Here is a 16402-nt window from a genome sequence, read left to right on the forward strand (position 1 = left end):
TGTCATTCACTTCGTTTAGAAGTAGAATCGTCGAGCTCATTTCGGTTATGGTTGGGTAATGCTCAATGGTTTCATAGATACACTTGCTGTCTTGACCGGTAATGATGTTGGACAAGCATTCGTCTGTAGACACATCTTTCAAGTTGTTGAGGTTGCAAAGGCTCCAATTGCCTAGCTTTAAACAAACGTCCGTTTTCAAATACAATTCGCCGTTGCCGTGAATATAATCGTTGCCGTCTAACTTGATGCGTAGTGCGTTGCTTATGACTGGTATGATTTCCAGGTGCTGATATGTAGTGTTGCTGAGATTTGGGATATTAATGATGTAGAGTATGGTTTCCCCGTCGGTGCCTATGGTGACGGTGGTGAATCCGAGTATTTCGTCTAAGAGGTCAGTCGGTGTTCCCTGATCGTTCAGAATCTGATCGATTAGTCTTGTCTCCTTTTGTCTAAGCATCCTATTACTAACTAGTCCTAACTTTGAAAAAGTGATGGAATTTAGAATTTTGATAATTTCTTGGTTTACAATATCAAGGTTGAGAATGATTTTCAAAAGACCGTTACTTGATTTAATAAGCTCGTGTGTTTTATCTTCTACTGTAATTAAATAGTTAATGGTGTCTGTCGCGTTATTAAGTCCATCGTAAATTTCGTTATTGATTTGAATTTGCTTATTAGTGTTGTCAGTTATTCTGGTAAGTCCAGAATTAATCATATTTAAATCGTCTGCGTCGGGTGAACCTGACATCCACTTCCAGGCTCTACCGAGTGAGTCCCATCGTTTTTGTCGTCGATATTTGGGTGTGATTTGTCGAAGGTTTTGTTCCAATTCGTCTAATTTCCATTTTAGTAGGTCATTTGTTTCGGGATCGTCGTGGGTTTGTGTAAGTATTTTAGTCTTGATGTTTTCTACTGCCCTATCAAGTGTAGTGGTGTTTATTTGACTTATAACCTTCGATTGACCTGTTACAATTTTACAATTGGAAAGTTGCGCTATTGCAATGTGCTCTTGATTTAGATTCTGTATCCTCAGGCTTCCTAGGACTGCCGGGATTCTGGAAATAGATTGATGTTTTTGACATTAGATTTGTGCAATTTTGAATTTTCTTCATTCCTAAAAGTGACATCATTACTCTTCTGAACAAAAGCTTTTTTGAAAATTCGTTTGTGTTTGGGCTTGATCATTTTATCTTTAACATAAACTGCCTGTCCTGTTTGTAATACGGGTGCGGGTTGTCTGTCCTTGTTAGCTTTCTCGAGGTGTTTTTGTTGAGTCTCTTTAAGTCGAACTATGATTTCGTCATATGTTTTTTTCCGCATTTGTTCGAGTGTGTCTGGGTCTAGTCGTCTCATTGGTTCCCGAAAAGGGTTTCTTTAGGAGTTCGGAGTGTGGATGAGTGAATGGAGTTATTATACTTTTCCACAACGATGTGGATAATATTTCTGGATGACAAGTGTGGAGTTATCTGTTTTTGGATTCGGTATAGTTCAAGGATAGTCGAATGAAACCTCTCTACAGCTCCATTTACTTCTGATTTGCTGGTAGGTGTAAGGTACACCGTAATGTTCAGATCGAGCAGTTTTCCTTCAATGTCAGGAGACTGGAAAGCTCGTTCGTTATCCATTACCAGAGAGTTTGGAATTATAAAAGAGGTTACAGTCTCCCATATTGCCTGACCTATATGGGTACTAGAGTGGGGCGTCATGGTCATTTTTTCAAATCAATGGTTTTTCGGAGCCATTCTGGGTCCTGAACAACTTTGCAGAATTTGGGACCAATTGGTTGCTTCCTCGCTTTCCGCATCGCGTTTGAAGTTTGTATGAAAATTAGTATGGCAGAACGTATATTTTTGCATTTCTACTACTAGAGGCTTCAGTTCATCGTAAACCAAGTGGCACATTGCGTTAAAGTAAAATCCAAAGGATGCCGAAAAACTTTGCTGAAGAAGGCACATTGCTGGAACGTCCACGAAAAAAGTTATAACGCTTAGAACATTGAGTGTTCAAACCATATGCAAAAAATCGTTTATTCTGCCAGCACTGCCGTACTACGTAGACCAATAATTTAACTGAGTATTATTTCAAAATAATTGATCTTATTGAGCTTTAGAGCTAATGGGAGCTATTCGGAATCATTTAACAAAGAAAAAAAATCCGACGAGAAGGAAGATGGGTTTTGCCCTTCGAGAACCATAGGTTGTCCGGTAGCGCTGGCAGAAACATTGATTTCTTGCATATGGTTTACACAATCAATTTTCGAAACGTAATAACATTTTTTGTAGACCTTCCAGCTATGTACCTTCTTCGGCAAAGTCTTTCGGCATCTTCCAGACTAGATGCTAACGTATTGAGTCACGTGATTGATGATAAATTAAAGCCGCTAAGAGCAAAAATGTAAAAAAGTACGTTTTTCCATACTAATCTCCATGTAAATTTAAAACGCGATGCGGCATGCGAGGTTGCAACCAATCGAGCCCATATTTTGCACAGTTGATTGGGGTCCCAAAACGATTCAGAAAAACCTTGATCTCACTTGATTGGACGAAGTTTGCGTTTTTCCATACAACTGCGCCCCACTCTAATGGGTACCGTGTCGGTATAGGTATAGGGATCATTCGTCCATACTTACTAAATTTATCAATGCTAGATAAATAGTAGTGGACGACGGTCATATTTAGAAGTGTTACAGGTATCGCAAACGCGTATATGCTGTTGCAGATGTTGCATGATTTTCGGGAAATAAATTTCACGCAAAATCTGATGTCTATTTTCTTGGATATCGTGGTGAGTTCGATCGTATCACGAATAATTTTTTCTTGCTCCTCTTAATCTAACTTCTCGCAATATGATTTGAGTAAATCGAATTTAAAAAAAACAGGTTTACTAAAAACAATTAAAAACCTCCTGGATTTGTCCTAGAATTTCTTCAGAAGTATGTAAACCATTGGTTTTCGTTGGATCACAAAATTCTTTTAAGATAGCCGTCAGAATCTGTTCGTCAAATTTGGTTCTTCTGACTAAAATTCTACGATATCTGGGAAATGGGTTTGTTGCTTTTGTTTCGGGATTGGTTTCTGTACTTTCGATAATTATTTGCGAGCGAAAGCTATTCAAAGGAGCTTCCGTTGAAATAATATAATGAGAGTCGTCATCTTCGGCGAAGTGTTGGGTTGGCGTTAAAGAATTGATTTGGATGCGACTCAAGGCATCCGCTACCACGTCTGATTTTCCGGGTTTGTACATGATTTTGTAATCATGTTCTTCAATAAAATTATTATATGGATTGTAGAAATATCTGATGGGCATAGGAAAGGTCTGTATGTGACCTACAAAGCAGGAGAAGTCAGGAATAAGGAATACTAAACGTGAGTTACAGATACTTATTTAGATCGCCTTAACGTTGTAATGTACCGTAATTTACAATATCTTTCACAGGAAGATTTTAATCCTGTTAAAATAAACAGATTAAATTCCCGGAAACCTTTCCTAGTACCTGCTCTCTAATTGACCCGTAGTCAACAAATTAAAATCTTCGTTTACGGTCCACTATGATGAACCGAACACCCATCAAGACGAGAAGTACTGCTTCATCGAAGATAAACCAGACACCTAAGAGGAGCGGTCTTAACGACGAGGATTCCCAATGTAAAGCGTGCTCCACATCGATAGATTCACGCATGATTCAGTGTTCCAAATGTCGAGATAAATACCATGATGATTGCGTGAAAGCAACCGAGTTTGGGACAGTTCATGATCACAATTGGCTTTGTGTATCATGTCTCGAGAAACAACGAGTAAAGCACAAGATAACGATGCCGGTCGCTCAATTCCCTCTACCGCTCGTAAGTACAACTACGGAATTGTTATCACTGCAAACACAATAATCAGCTCCAATCACAACCACGACATCATTACACCCCAACTCCAACATGGTGCCGATACCATCTACCCTGTCTGCACTGGTGGTCTTGCCAGGATCAATTTTTCCGCCGTTGCCGCCAAATACATATGTTCCATCTCATTCGCTTATGCCACTCCACTCGTCACTTCCACCCACTTCGTATACACAACCTTATTATACAATACCACCCAACCAAGGTATGCTAGCATTTTCATCAAACCGCCAGTCAAATATGCATGTTTCGTTCGCGAATGTTGGAAACTACGAGCAGTGTAACACAGTGCCTTCAAGGTTCGGTCAGCAAATGTCATCAATAGTCAGCGCAGCTCCATCAAGTTCCAGTGATCTAATGGAAGCCAGGGGAACTCGCGATGATATTCCAGGACCACCAAAGCATACTCTAAACAAGCATCAAGGTTTAAAGGACAACGAAAGCCAGTGTTCCAAAGTAAGTTCCCGAGGGTCTTCGAAGCAGCGACAATTGAAGCTGGAGTTGCAGATTCTGGAAGAGGAGAGGAAATTGGAAGAAAGGGAGGAAGCAAGTAAACGCGAAGATTTGCGAAGACGACACGAATTGCCGCAGGAGATATCAAACGAGGAAGCATCAGTAGCCGATATAGAGTTGGAAACAGCCAGAGTATCTGACTGGCGAACCTCGAGTTTATAACCAATCAACATCTGCAAGAGTTGTGAACAACGAACAAAACTTTCAAACAGCTGATCCGAATGCTATTTCACGTTCCCTAAACCATGGAAGAGATCGATCAAAGTACTCAGAATCACAGGGTTCTATTGGTCAATTAACATCGAGTTTTCAACGAATAGGGATACGGCAGGTATTTCCGTCCATCGTCGTAGGGGCTAAAACCAATGAAAGCAACGTACATAGCAGAACGTTTCTCCTGAGCTTACGATTTGGTACATATGAGCTTTACAAAAAAGCGTCTCTATTATTGGTTTTCGAGACTATGACGAACAGACGAAAATACCTGACGTGTCCCTAGAGCTTCCGAATAACAATTTTCAGTCAACGGTCAATCAGTGACGCGAGCATCGATGGTACACATGCTCGGAGCACTATTCGCAGGATGACAGCGTTGGATGAAGGCGACGAAATCAATCTAACACGTAATCAAATATCCGCTCGGCAAGCAGTGTCTAGGGATCTTCCGGTATTTACATGCACACCAGAAAAATGGTCATTATTCTTTTCAACGTACACCACTACGACAAAAATGTGCGACTACTCGCGAGAGGAGAATTTAATACGTTTGCAAAAATGTTTGAAAGGGAAAGCGTATGAAGCGATCAAATGCAGATTGATGCATCCTTCTAACGTACCCGGTATAATCGCCACATTAAAGATGTTATCTAGGTGGGCTGTAGTGAAAGAATACGATTTATGCAGAAAATGCTTGCGAAATCATAAAGGATCCTGCAAATTTCAAATGGTTTGTGGAAAAAATGGATGTACCTTCAAACATCACCAATTACTGCATAATTATCAACGACGGTGCTCCAACGAATACGTCAATCTCAAAGGAGGAAAGTGCTCCATACACACCAGAACAGGAATGTAATGCCCACTCCAAGCTGAAGTCTACAGTATTATTTCGCGTAGTTCCCGTAATACTTCGTGGGGAAGACAAGTCTCTCAAAACTTTTGCATTTCTGGACGACGGGTCGTCACTCACTTTGATTGATTCATCGTTAGCACAAGAATTGCATTTAAGTGGGAAACCCGAACCTTTGTGCCTCAAGTGGGCTGGGAATAACCGCCGAAGGGAGGATGACTCACTAAATCTGAACACAACATGAACACTATGAAACAATCTTATGAATATCTAGATATTTCTGTTACAAATAAAAAAGATTGTTGATTTAGAAAATGAATAAAACTTGTATTGCGAAACAGAGTGGCCTTCACAGTTGATAAAAAAATCTTCTTTTATTTTTCCCTATTTTTAATAAGGCGCGCGCATAGAAAACGTACCGACGTGTAATACACGCCGATGTATTTGATGTGCGCGTGCTCCACCTTTAGTTGTACTCACTGATTGAATTTTATTTAATTATTCAAAATTGTGAAAAATAAAAGAGCAGAGTTTTTGCCAACTGTGTAAGACAACTCTGGTGCGAGATTTATTCTCTCCGTTTCAGTTTCTTGTTTTTTTTTCGATCTTTTGTCCCTTTCGACATGTTGTTCTTTTTGATGTTTTGTTTTTTTCGACCTTTTGTCCCGTTTGACATTCAGTCCTTTCTTTTTGTCCTTTTCGACCATTTGTCCATTCGGCCCTTTTGTCTTTCGACCTTTTGTCCTTTCGACCTTTTGTCTTTCGACCTTTTGTCCCTAACATTCAAAAATTAATGTTGATTTTATTGCTCAAATTTTGTCGAAAAATAAATGCAAATTGATCCGAAGATTATATCATTCAGAAGCAAATTTAGTCAAAATTAAGATACCCAACTCACAATAAGTAATTGTGATAACAGGAAATAATATTTTATTCATTTCTTGTAAATGGTGAAACTGATCAATGTTCCCCCGGATTACGGTACTTTCTTATATTTGATAAAAAAAACCGATCTGCTTCGGAAGATTTTGAGGGCCTATAATGACAATAGACATCTAAATTACATAAAAATTAACAAAATTATTTGACTTTGCCAATAAAATGACAAAATTGACTTAAAAAATATTAGAAGATTGTTAGCAATAGAACTCTCTGAGTATGTATGAACATAATTACCTCCGATTCAGTTGCAACCGCATTTTCTTGGACAACATGTTTCGTGTACGGCTGGCAAACTGTTTCGAAAGGAATTATGCAACGGTATCATCAAAGGTGCAGAGGTTTCTACTCCCTTCGGATTCCCGCCAGGAAACCTACAAAAATAATAATAATAAAGGGCAATTAAAAATTACGTAATGTGGAATGGAGCAATTTAGGACCCAAGTACGCTTGGATAAAACCTTCAACCGAAATATTCCTTCTGCCTAGTCCACCACCAATGAAGCGGCTTAACAAAATTAATTATTTTCCATATGATGCGGGAAGATAAATCAATAATTCCACTATGTTGTGTAACACATGACAGTTATTTGAACTATAGTGAAACTTATTATGAAGCCACGTACATGTTAGTCTACTCGTTCCCTGCTAGCGGACACGCATTTAATGATCGTAAAATTTGATGAATTGCTCGTTGGATGCTGGTTTTGAATTAAGTTAACCGTTGCACTCCGTTGGTCCTCCAGTTTCAGGATAATTATCGTAAATCAAAATTGTGCTAGCCGTACTATCATACATCCCGCTTAGCTGTGTCAAGTCTTATCATGCACATGAGTTAGCATGTGGAGTGGCAACTCCACGGCTCAATCCTAATAACAATGCAATAACTGAGATAAATTACAGGGTAAACGGTCCGATAGTTGCGGTAGTGTATTTGTTCGGAATCCAGAGTTTGTTCTTTTCGTTTCAGTGAGACGAAAACAAGCGATTTTCGGGTCAAAGGAGAATCTTTTTTCAAAGAAAGATTTTTCACTCACTTCTTTTTTTTCTCTAGTACAAGCCTGAAAGATAAACGAAAATCGTGCCTATACTTGATGAAATTATTTTTTCGATTCATCATTCTTGCGCCTCACTCACTTTTCGCGAACATTTTCAACTAGCCATACGACCACATCGGCTGCTTATTGGAAATAGGTTATTTTGTTCCATAAAAGCTACTCTTGTTTGGTGAAGGTACGAAAATGATGAAAGACGTGAGAAAACGGACAAACCAACTTTTCACGGCATTGAAAGTGAGGGAAAAATAATTTTCTTTCATCAGGCCTTTTTTCTTTCCCGTAAAATGATTTCTCGGCGAAAATCTGCGTGAGTGAGCATCCTCTGCTCGTGAGAATGAGGGAGTATTACGATCCCTGAAAATAAGACAAAAATCAAGATAAACCGCTACTATGACTATGGAAAAATTGCATCCATAGGTATGGGTCTAACTTTTATGTCAAATACTTGTGTCTTTCAGAAATCCAAGCATTCTACCAGCCAATATAGAGTTAAAATTTATTCGATATTTGTTTTAAATGGTAGTGTTGGAGTGTTCCTCGAATTTTGGATTCTTTACCCTACTAAAACATTCTTCCGAAATATAATTAAGACTAATTACTGAATTGCTATTTTTTATGACGACGAATGATTGGATTGGTAATAATTATGATGTAGGTATAAGAATGCTTGTTAACATTCGAAGAAAATAAATAATGTAATATCAATCTCAAAAGTGATAAAATAATGCTTTAGAGCTAACACAAATAATTCAGTGTTTGACAAATGCATGCTGTCGATAATATTATACAGTAGATGTTGAATTTCTCTGTTCGTTTACAAAGATATTCAAAATCACGTTTCTCATTTGCAATCATTCATCCTGAAAGCCAGTTTGATCGATTTTACTTTCTACTCGTAGATAGTCAAATGCGGACGCCCGACCCTGCTTCGCAATGTCGTTATTAATGAGCGGGAACCAATAGAAGTCAAATGAATCAAATATAATCCGGTTGAAGAGATCCTTGAGATCCGTCCACAGAGTCTTTGCATTATCGGTTAGGAATAGAACAAATTGCAATAAAATTTTCCTTCCGCTATCGATGGGTTATTGATCGAACTCGCTCGAACACGCAGCTAGTCTGCCCCAATGACTGAAATACAGTTTCCCTCTTTTTACCGGTATCGCATCCCCTAACTGGAATCTTGCCGCCTCGTAGTTAAGTATTTTTAAAACACTTTCACAGTTTTATATATTTTGAAATTCTATACTAATAATGCTATTCTCTTTTTCTAAAATATCCCAAACCAGGAACGGGACTTAAACCTCCAACCTGGGTTTAATTCTGTGGCCTCGCGTCTTACCGCTGAGCTACGGAAGGCCTCAACTGCTGGAATACAGTGCAAAGTACAAATTGATGATAATCATTCCGATAACGAAACGTCCCGCTCCGACCGGTCACAACGACGACGACGGCATCCGCCATCCTGTGTTGTCGTTTCGGATGATCCACTCTGCATTCTGCTATCAGGATTCAGGATGTCGTGGCATCTTGTGTTGCGGCGGAATATATTCCCGATGCCGGCTACCAGTCCAACCGCCCCATCGCAAATCGCAAATCGCAACCAACTGTTGGCATATTGGCGAGGTGAGAGTTTGCTATCGTTTCTGAATGACGATGCTGATTGCGATTCCGTTGGCGTTGCATTGACTGAGCACAGTCTTGCAGAATGGATATTCCGTGAAATTTCCGTTCAATCAATTGCCAATTTGGTGCTTTTCTACTTGTTTGACAACAGAGCAGCGCTTAAAATTGGTGTTTCAATGTGTTTTTAATAATGTTATGATGATAGCCATGAATCCATGAAGGAACTGACAATGGTCTTTTGGTGATGATGCAATAGAAACGTATGATGGGGACATCAGATTTTTTCAGATTTAATTGAAGATATTACCAAACTTTAGAGCTCACGATGATTAAATTCAAAAGACACATTTAAACATATTTGAACGTGTTATCCAATACTTCTACTTTCAACATGTACGAAATGCAGATTCCAATATGGTTTTGTTATTGTTATAAGGTACACTGGGGGAAGTGGAAAAAGGGGGTAAGTGTAAAAATCGACTCGAAAAATTGGAATTGTACATACTTTACAGTTTTTACCACATCATAGCATCATGCAATGTTATACTTTGATGCTCACACTAATACTATGTTGAAATTTGTATAACATATACACTAACACGGTTAACGCTTGAACTGTAATTTTAGGTTTCGCGAAAAATTGATATTTGCATTCATAAAATCAATTCTTATTTGCACCAATTGTTCTTTTTTCAGGTGAATTTATATCACAGGTGACCATTACAATTCAATTAAACTAATCCCATTCAATTGGTAGTGGTTTGTACCAAGAAAGCAAATAATTCAAATATTTTACACTTACCCCAGGTATCAAACACTGTGGGGAAAGTGGATAATGTTCTAATCACGCAATTTTTTTCTTCCTTCCAGGGTTTATTTCGATAGCTGTGAATCTTAATATGTTCCTTCTTTGTTATCATTGTGATTCCAGTGGTGATTGGACTTATATAAATGAGAAAATGCCTGAATAATCCACCTATCGGTACTGATGCCTTTCACATGTTTTCCATATGAAAAAAATATATAAGAAAGTTAAAAATAGCACTGATAGGTAAATATATTGTATAATTCACATTATTTTTATTTCTAACAAGTTTCGCCGTTGAATGCAGTTTTTTTTTTGCGAACAAATCGGTTAAGGACAAGTGCTTAAGAATAGCTGATAACTTTGTATGTGCTTTGCGAACACACATACATACAAATACGCACATACAGACATCATCTCAATTCGTTAAACTAAGTTGATTAGTTTTTAACCCTGTAAGTCCCATTTTTCCTTTAAAATGTTCATCTTTGGGGCGAACATAAAGACTTTACGTACACTTAGTGTCCGAGAAGGCAAAACCAGCCCTCCCCTAGCTAATACGAGAATTCCTTGAGGATCTATTCCGTTAAGGTAATGAAATTATTCCACAAAAGATACTCAGAGCAATTATCGTATTGATTTTAGTTATATGTAACTACTCATCACTATTGAAGGTCAAGGCAACATGGGTTTTCCACTTAACCCATCCCACTAGGGTAAGTGGAAAAACAACTCCTAATTTTAAAATCTATTTCCATAAATTTCAAGCGACCAAAATGGTATGAATTACCACACAGTTGGTGCAAAATTGACTGTTTTTGATAGCCCATTTTGATTGAACGCATTTGAATAATTTAAACTGGTTTTACACTAATTCAAACATGCACTATCGATTTTTGCTTTTCCACTTCCCCCAGTGTACCTTATCCAATCCAAGCGCCACTAAGATCCAAAGGGCCAACGGGGAGAAAAAAAACAAACTCGACATTTCAAAAAGTTCATTTTGGAGTGATCTTATTTAGTCTGCATGTACGAAAAAGACTATTACACTTCCAGTCACTCATTATCAATTTTCTCCAAACTTGTTAGTTTCTCAATTTCCATAATATTTTCTTCTGAGATGCGCTATATGAAAAGTTGAAGAACTGGCAATAAATCTGAGTACAAAAAGACAACCTTCTGATGAAATCTAGTGTTCTATTATACAGCCAAGTGGACAGCTTTTGGTAACCACTGTTAAGCTATTTTAAGAGTTATAATAAAACTGTATCGAACTTCTGTCAAGAATAAGTAACTTCACCGTTTTAGCTACATTGGCTGCGACAATTGAACGATTTTTCTATTTGGTAAACAATAGAAAGCTTAAAGCTTATTAAGCTTATAGCTTATTGCATACACAGCAAAAAAAATTGACTTTTACTGGTAATGTAATCAATAAAACTAATGTAAATGCAGATCATGTAATCGTTTTCTCAATGTAATTATGCGTTGAAAATCATGCACATAAACAGAGCATGAATTAAACCGTATAAATACAGCACTTTACCATTATGACTACACTTTATTGAAAACAATACTTTATTCACCCTGAAAATTCATTTATAAACAATTAAGTTTACATGATATTATGTGAACCAAAACTTAAGATGGCCACGCTTGCGACGATCTCGGTAAACAAAACAAACAATTCCATCAAGGCAGCTGCAAATGCAGCGGGAAACCTTCGTTTTCGACCACCGTCATACTAAAGTGAAGATTTTTCATTACGACTACAAAGCAGCATCCATGATGCTGCATTTCATCGGTGTACTTCATCAGGCGTTTACTTAAATCGATGGAAAAACTTCAAAATCTTGCACTTCATTCAGTCAGATATTCCCCCTTGACGATGCGCATACGCCTACTCAGTGCATGTAACTTTACATTACCTAGCCAGAACCCGATCACGACGGGTTCGATACTTTATGTTTGAATCGCCATAACTCAGAACCTGTTACTCTTTGGGCATCGTCAGTTTCAAGAAGTGAAAACGGTAGAGTGGTATCGGAACGGGCTATCACACCGCGGACCTAAGTACGATTCTCATGTTAACCGATTTTTTTTATTTATATAGCATAAAATAGAAAATGTAAATTTAAAACAACAGATGATAAGTGATGTAAAGATAAAATGAAATGGAAATTTCTATCGTTTATCATGCTCCAATTATGTGCATGATATTTGATGTAAATGTACATGATTCGTTCGAACAGTGTAGTTTTGCGCACACACACATACATACACACATACACACACATACACACAGAGACACATACACACAGAGACACATACACACAGAGACATAGAGGTGGGAGCTCAGGACTTGTTCCTGGGCGCCAATGAAAAACCACCAGTTGGCGTTTCCTTCGGAAGACGACCGGGCCCTGGTACCAGTTCACTGGTTCCCAGTCAGCCCAAGCGGATTCTGCCTAGGGGACGTGGCGGAGGTTTGACAGTGGGCTCTGTTGAATCTCTACAAGAAACCACAAGTCTATAAGCAGCTCTGTACAAGCGACCCGTGCCGCTTCCAAAGCACTTCAGCCCATCAACAGGAGTGCCAACCGGCGCATTAGGATCGATACCAGTAAGGTCCTAATTACGATATACTGGTTACGGCTTACGACAACGGACAGAATTTGGATAGTGGATTGGAAACGACGACATTGGGCTGACGGTCGTGCTGTTCTACTCCCTGAGTAAGGAAGGGTGACACCGGCTTGAAATGGCGAGTATGGGCTAACAGTACGGCCGCCTTCGTACTGGTAAAAAACTAGCAGTCCTCCGAATACGTTCAATACTCGTCCACCAATTTTATTGGTTAGTACTAGGCTCGGTTGAGATTCTCCCGATTGCGCGATCGGCTCTGACCACGGCCATATAAGTGCGCCCGTGTCAACCCTAGCATGGACCTCACTGCTTGCAAAGACAATCCATGGATCATAAGCGACTACGTACGACGGGTGGAGATAACGGTTTGGAGGGGGGACCCTATAGAATGAGTAATTCGACATACAACACAGAAGCAGATGCAGGAGCGGCGAACCCGTTCGCCAGTAGTGGGTTGGTGAGATCACCGCCACCAGCGACAGTAGTGCTACAGCAACAACAGCAGCAGCGGCCTGGGCAAAGTGAATTAAACAAGCCCTCACAAAAGCCGAAAATAGTGGCAGCGAAGAAATTGGTAGAAGAGCTCCACACTTTCGTGGATGGGAGGAACAACGTCCATAAGGAGATTAAGGACATGGTTCACAAGATCCGGAAGGCGCTAGTATCGGCAGCGATTGAATTCGATGCAGCAGCGCTGAGGGCCGACGAAGCGGAGTGCGCATTAGCGCTGACTAAGGCTCCTGCTGTCTTAGCTCCGCCAGAACAGGGCCATATCGACACAGTTCCGTTGTACTCCAAAAAGCAAGGGAAAGAGAAACTGGCAGGACTGCAGGAGTGGGGAGTACATCAGCCTCCATGACTCCCAAAAGGGCCAGAACCTCGCCTGGAGACGGGAGGCCAGGCGGACTCAAGCGGCAAACGCGGGAGGACGCAGTCGAAGGAACAGACGCTAATTCACAGGGAGAAGGGTGGAGTACCGTAGTAGGCCAGAAGGAGAAAAGAAATAGACAGTTGAAGCGAAAAGAGGCGAGAAAAATGGAGCAGTACAAGAAAGGAAAGCCTCCGTTGCGTCAGAAACCGTCTAAGGGACAAGCCGTACTCGTCAAGGCCAAAGACGCTACGACGTATGCAGCGCTCCTGAAGAAGGTTAGAGAGGATCCGGAGGTGAGGGACTTAGGCGAGAACGTAGTAAGGACCAGGCGCACTCAAACCGGAGAGATGCTCTTCGAGCTAAAGAAGGACCCTACGGTTAATAGCTCGGTTATGCAAGAGCGTATTGCAAAATCGCTGGGCGCAGAGGCGGAAGTTAAATCCCTGACTCCAGAGATGGCAATAATGTGCAGGGATCTAGATGAGATCACGTCGGAAGAGGAGCTCAAGGATGCACTAAAGTCACAGTGTAATCTGGGTGAGGTGCAAATGACTATCCGAATAAGGAAAGCATACGGAGGCACACAAACAGCGATGATTCGTCTGCCAGTAACCGCTGCTAAAAGTTCTAGAGGTAGGCAAACCGGACAACAGTTTCGAGAACGACGATGCGGCCGAACTGATAAGAATGATGGTAGCGGCTTGTGATGCCGCAATGCCGCGAAAACTGGAGCCTAGGAGCAATCGGCGTCCAGCCTACTGGTGGAACGAGAGGCTCAGTGCAATACGCGCTGCTTGTCTTAGATCCAGGAGGCGGGCACAGAGAGCGAGGACGGAACCAGAGAGAGAGGAGCGCAAGGCGGCGTTCCGGGAAGCTAGAACCGCGTTGAAACGGGCAATCAAGATTAGCAAGTCAGATTGCTACAAAGAGCTATGCCGAGAAGCAGACGCCAATCCCTGGGGCGACGCGTACCGCGTTGTAATGGCGAAGATTAAAGGCCCGTCGACGCCAGCTGAAACGTGCCCATACATGCTGAAGGAAATCGTGGAGGGTCTCTTCCCGAAACACAATCCGACTACGTGGCCACCGATACTGTACGGAGAAGAAGAAGCAATTTCCGAGGGTCGGCAAGTGTCCAATGATGAGCTGGCAGATGCTGCGAAGCGCCTGAAAATGAAGAAAGCACCCGGTCCAGATGGAATACCAAACGTGGCCCTGAAAGCTGCGAATTTGGCATATCCGGATATGTTCAGAACGGTACTTCAGAAGTGCCTAGACGAGGGTAACTTTCCAGAAATGTGGAAGACTCAGAAGCTGGTATTGCTGCCAAAACCAGAAAAGCCGCCGGGACATACGGCCTCGTACAGGCCTATTTGCCTGATAGACACAGTTGGGAAACTCCTGAATAGGATCATCCTCAACAGACTGACGAAGTGTATGGAGGGTGATCGTGGACTGTCAAACATGCAGTTTGGATTCCGCAAAGGAGTATTGACGGTGGATGCAATTCGCACTGTGCTCGAGAGTGCTGAGAAAGCGTCCAAACAGAAGCGAAAAGGAGGTCGATACCACGCAGTGGTTACGATAGACGTAAAGATCGCGTTCAACAGTACCAGGTTTGAAGCCATTGCCGTTGCACTGCACAGAATCCGACTATCTTTGTCACATCCAGAGCAGAGTCTTGGTGTACGACAGGAACAAGGGCAAAAATCTATGCGTGTTACAGCGGGTGTTCCTCAGGGCTCCATACTCCCCCCAACCCTCTGGAACGGGATCTTTGATGGAGTCCAGACACTGCGGCTGCCCAGGAAAGTGAAAATCGTGGGTTTTGCGGACGACGTGTCATTAACAATGATGGGCGAGATACTCGAAGAAGTGGAGGCGTCTGTGATAGAGGCGATAGCCACGATCGAGAGCTGGATGAATGGAGTTAAGCTACAGATAGCTCACCACAAAACGGAGGTGCTATTAGTCAGCAACTGCAAGGCTATCCAGCGGATGGAAATCGGAGGAGGACATGCGATTGCTTCGAAGCGATCACTGAAGCACCTGGGAGTGATGATCGACGACCGGCTAAATTTCAACAGCCACGTTGACTACGCCTGTGAAAAGTCGGCGAAGGCAATGAACGCAATAGCGAGGATCATGCCAAACGTTGGTGGCCCACGAAGCAGCACGAGGCGTCTGCTAGTTAGTGTCTCGTCATCGATACTGCGGTATGGGGTTCCTGCCTGGGGCAAAGCACTGCAAACCAAGCGGAACCGGGATAAGCTGAATAGTGTGTTCCGGCTGATGGCCATACGAGTTGCAAGTGCGTATAGAACGATATCATCGGAGGCAGTATGCGTTATCGCCGGGATGGTACCCATTTGCATCACCTTGGCGGAAGACATCGAGTGCTACCAGTGGAGAGAAACCGGAAACATGAGAAAGGTGGCGAAAATTCGTTCGATGGCGATGTGGCAGCAGAAGTGGGACAGTACTGAGAAAGGAAGGTGGACCCACCGGCTCATTCCAAATCTGTCGACGTGGATGAACAGAAAGCATGGCGAAGTAAACTTCTACCTGACGCAGTTCCTGTCGGGCCACGGATGCTTTCGGAAGTATTTACATCGGTTCGGACACACCAATTCCCCGCTTTGTCCAGAATGTGAGAATGTTGAAGAGACGCCGGAGCATGTGGTGTTCTATTGTCCGCGGTTTGCGGAAATTCGTAGAGAAATGCCTGTCCCAAGCGCGGATAATATCGCAGAGCGAATGTGTCACGAGGAAGACACGTGGAATTCGGTAAGCAGAGTCGTGACGCAAATACTGTCGGAGCTGCAGCGTAGATGGAGGCGAGATCAGCGAATAAGTGCCAATTCTGGGGAGTATTCAGCGCAGTGAGCGGTGTTTGGCTTCGGGTCGTAGCGGCGCCGGTGAACCGGAAGTTTCCTGCTAACCGGAATCGTCGGACCGACCTCGGCACTCGAACAGTCAACC

The sequence above is a fragment of the Armigeres subalbatus genome, chromosome 2 (assembly GCF_024139115.2).
Source record: "Armigeres subalbatus isolate Guangzhou_Male chromosome 2, GZ_Asu_2, whole genome shotgun sequence".
NCBI lineage: Eukaryota > Metazoa > Arthropoda > Insecta > Diptera > Culicidae > Armigeres > Armigeres subalbatus.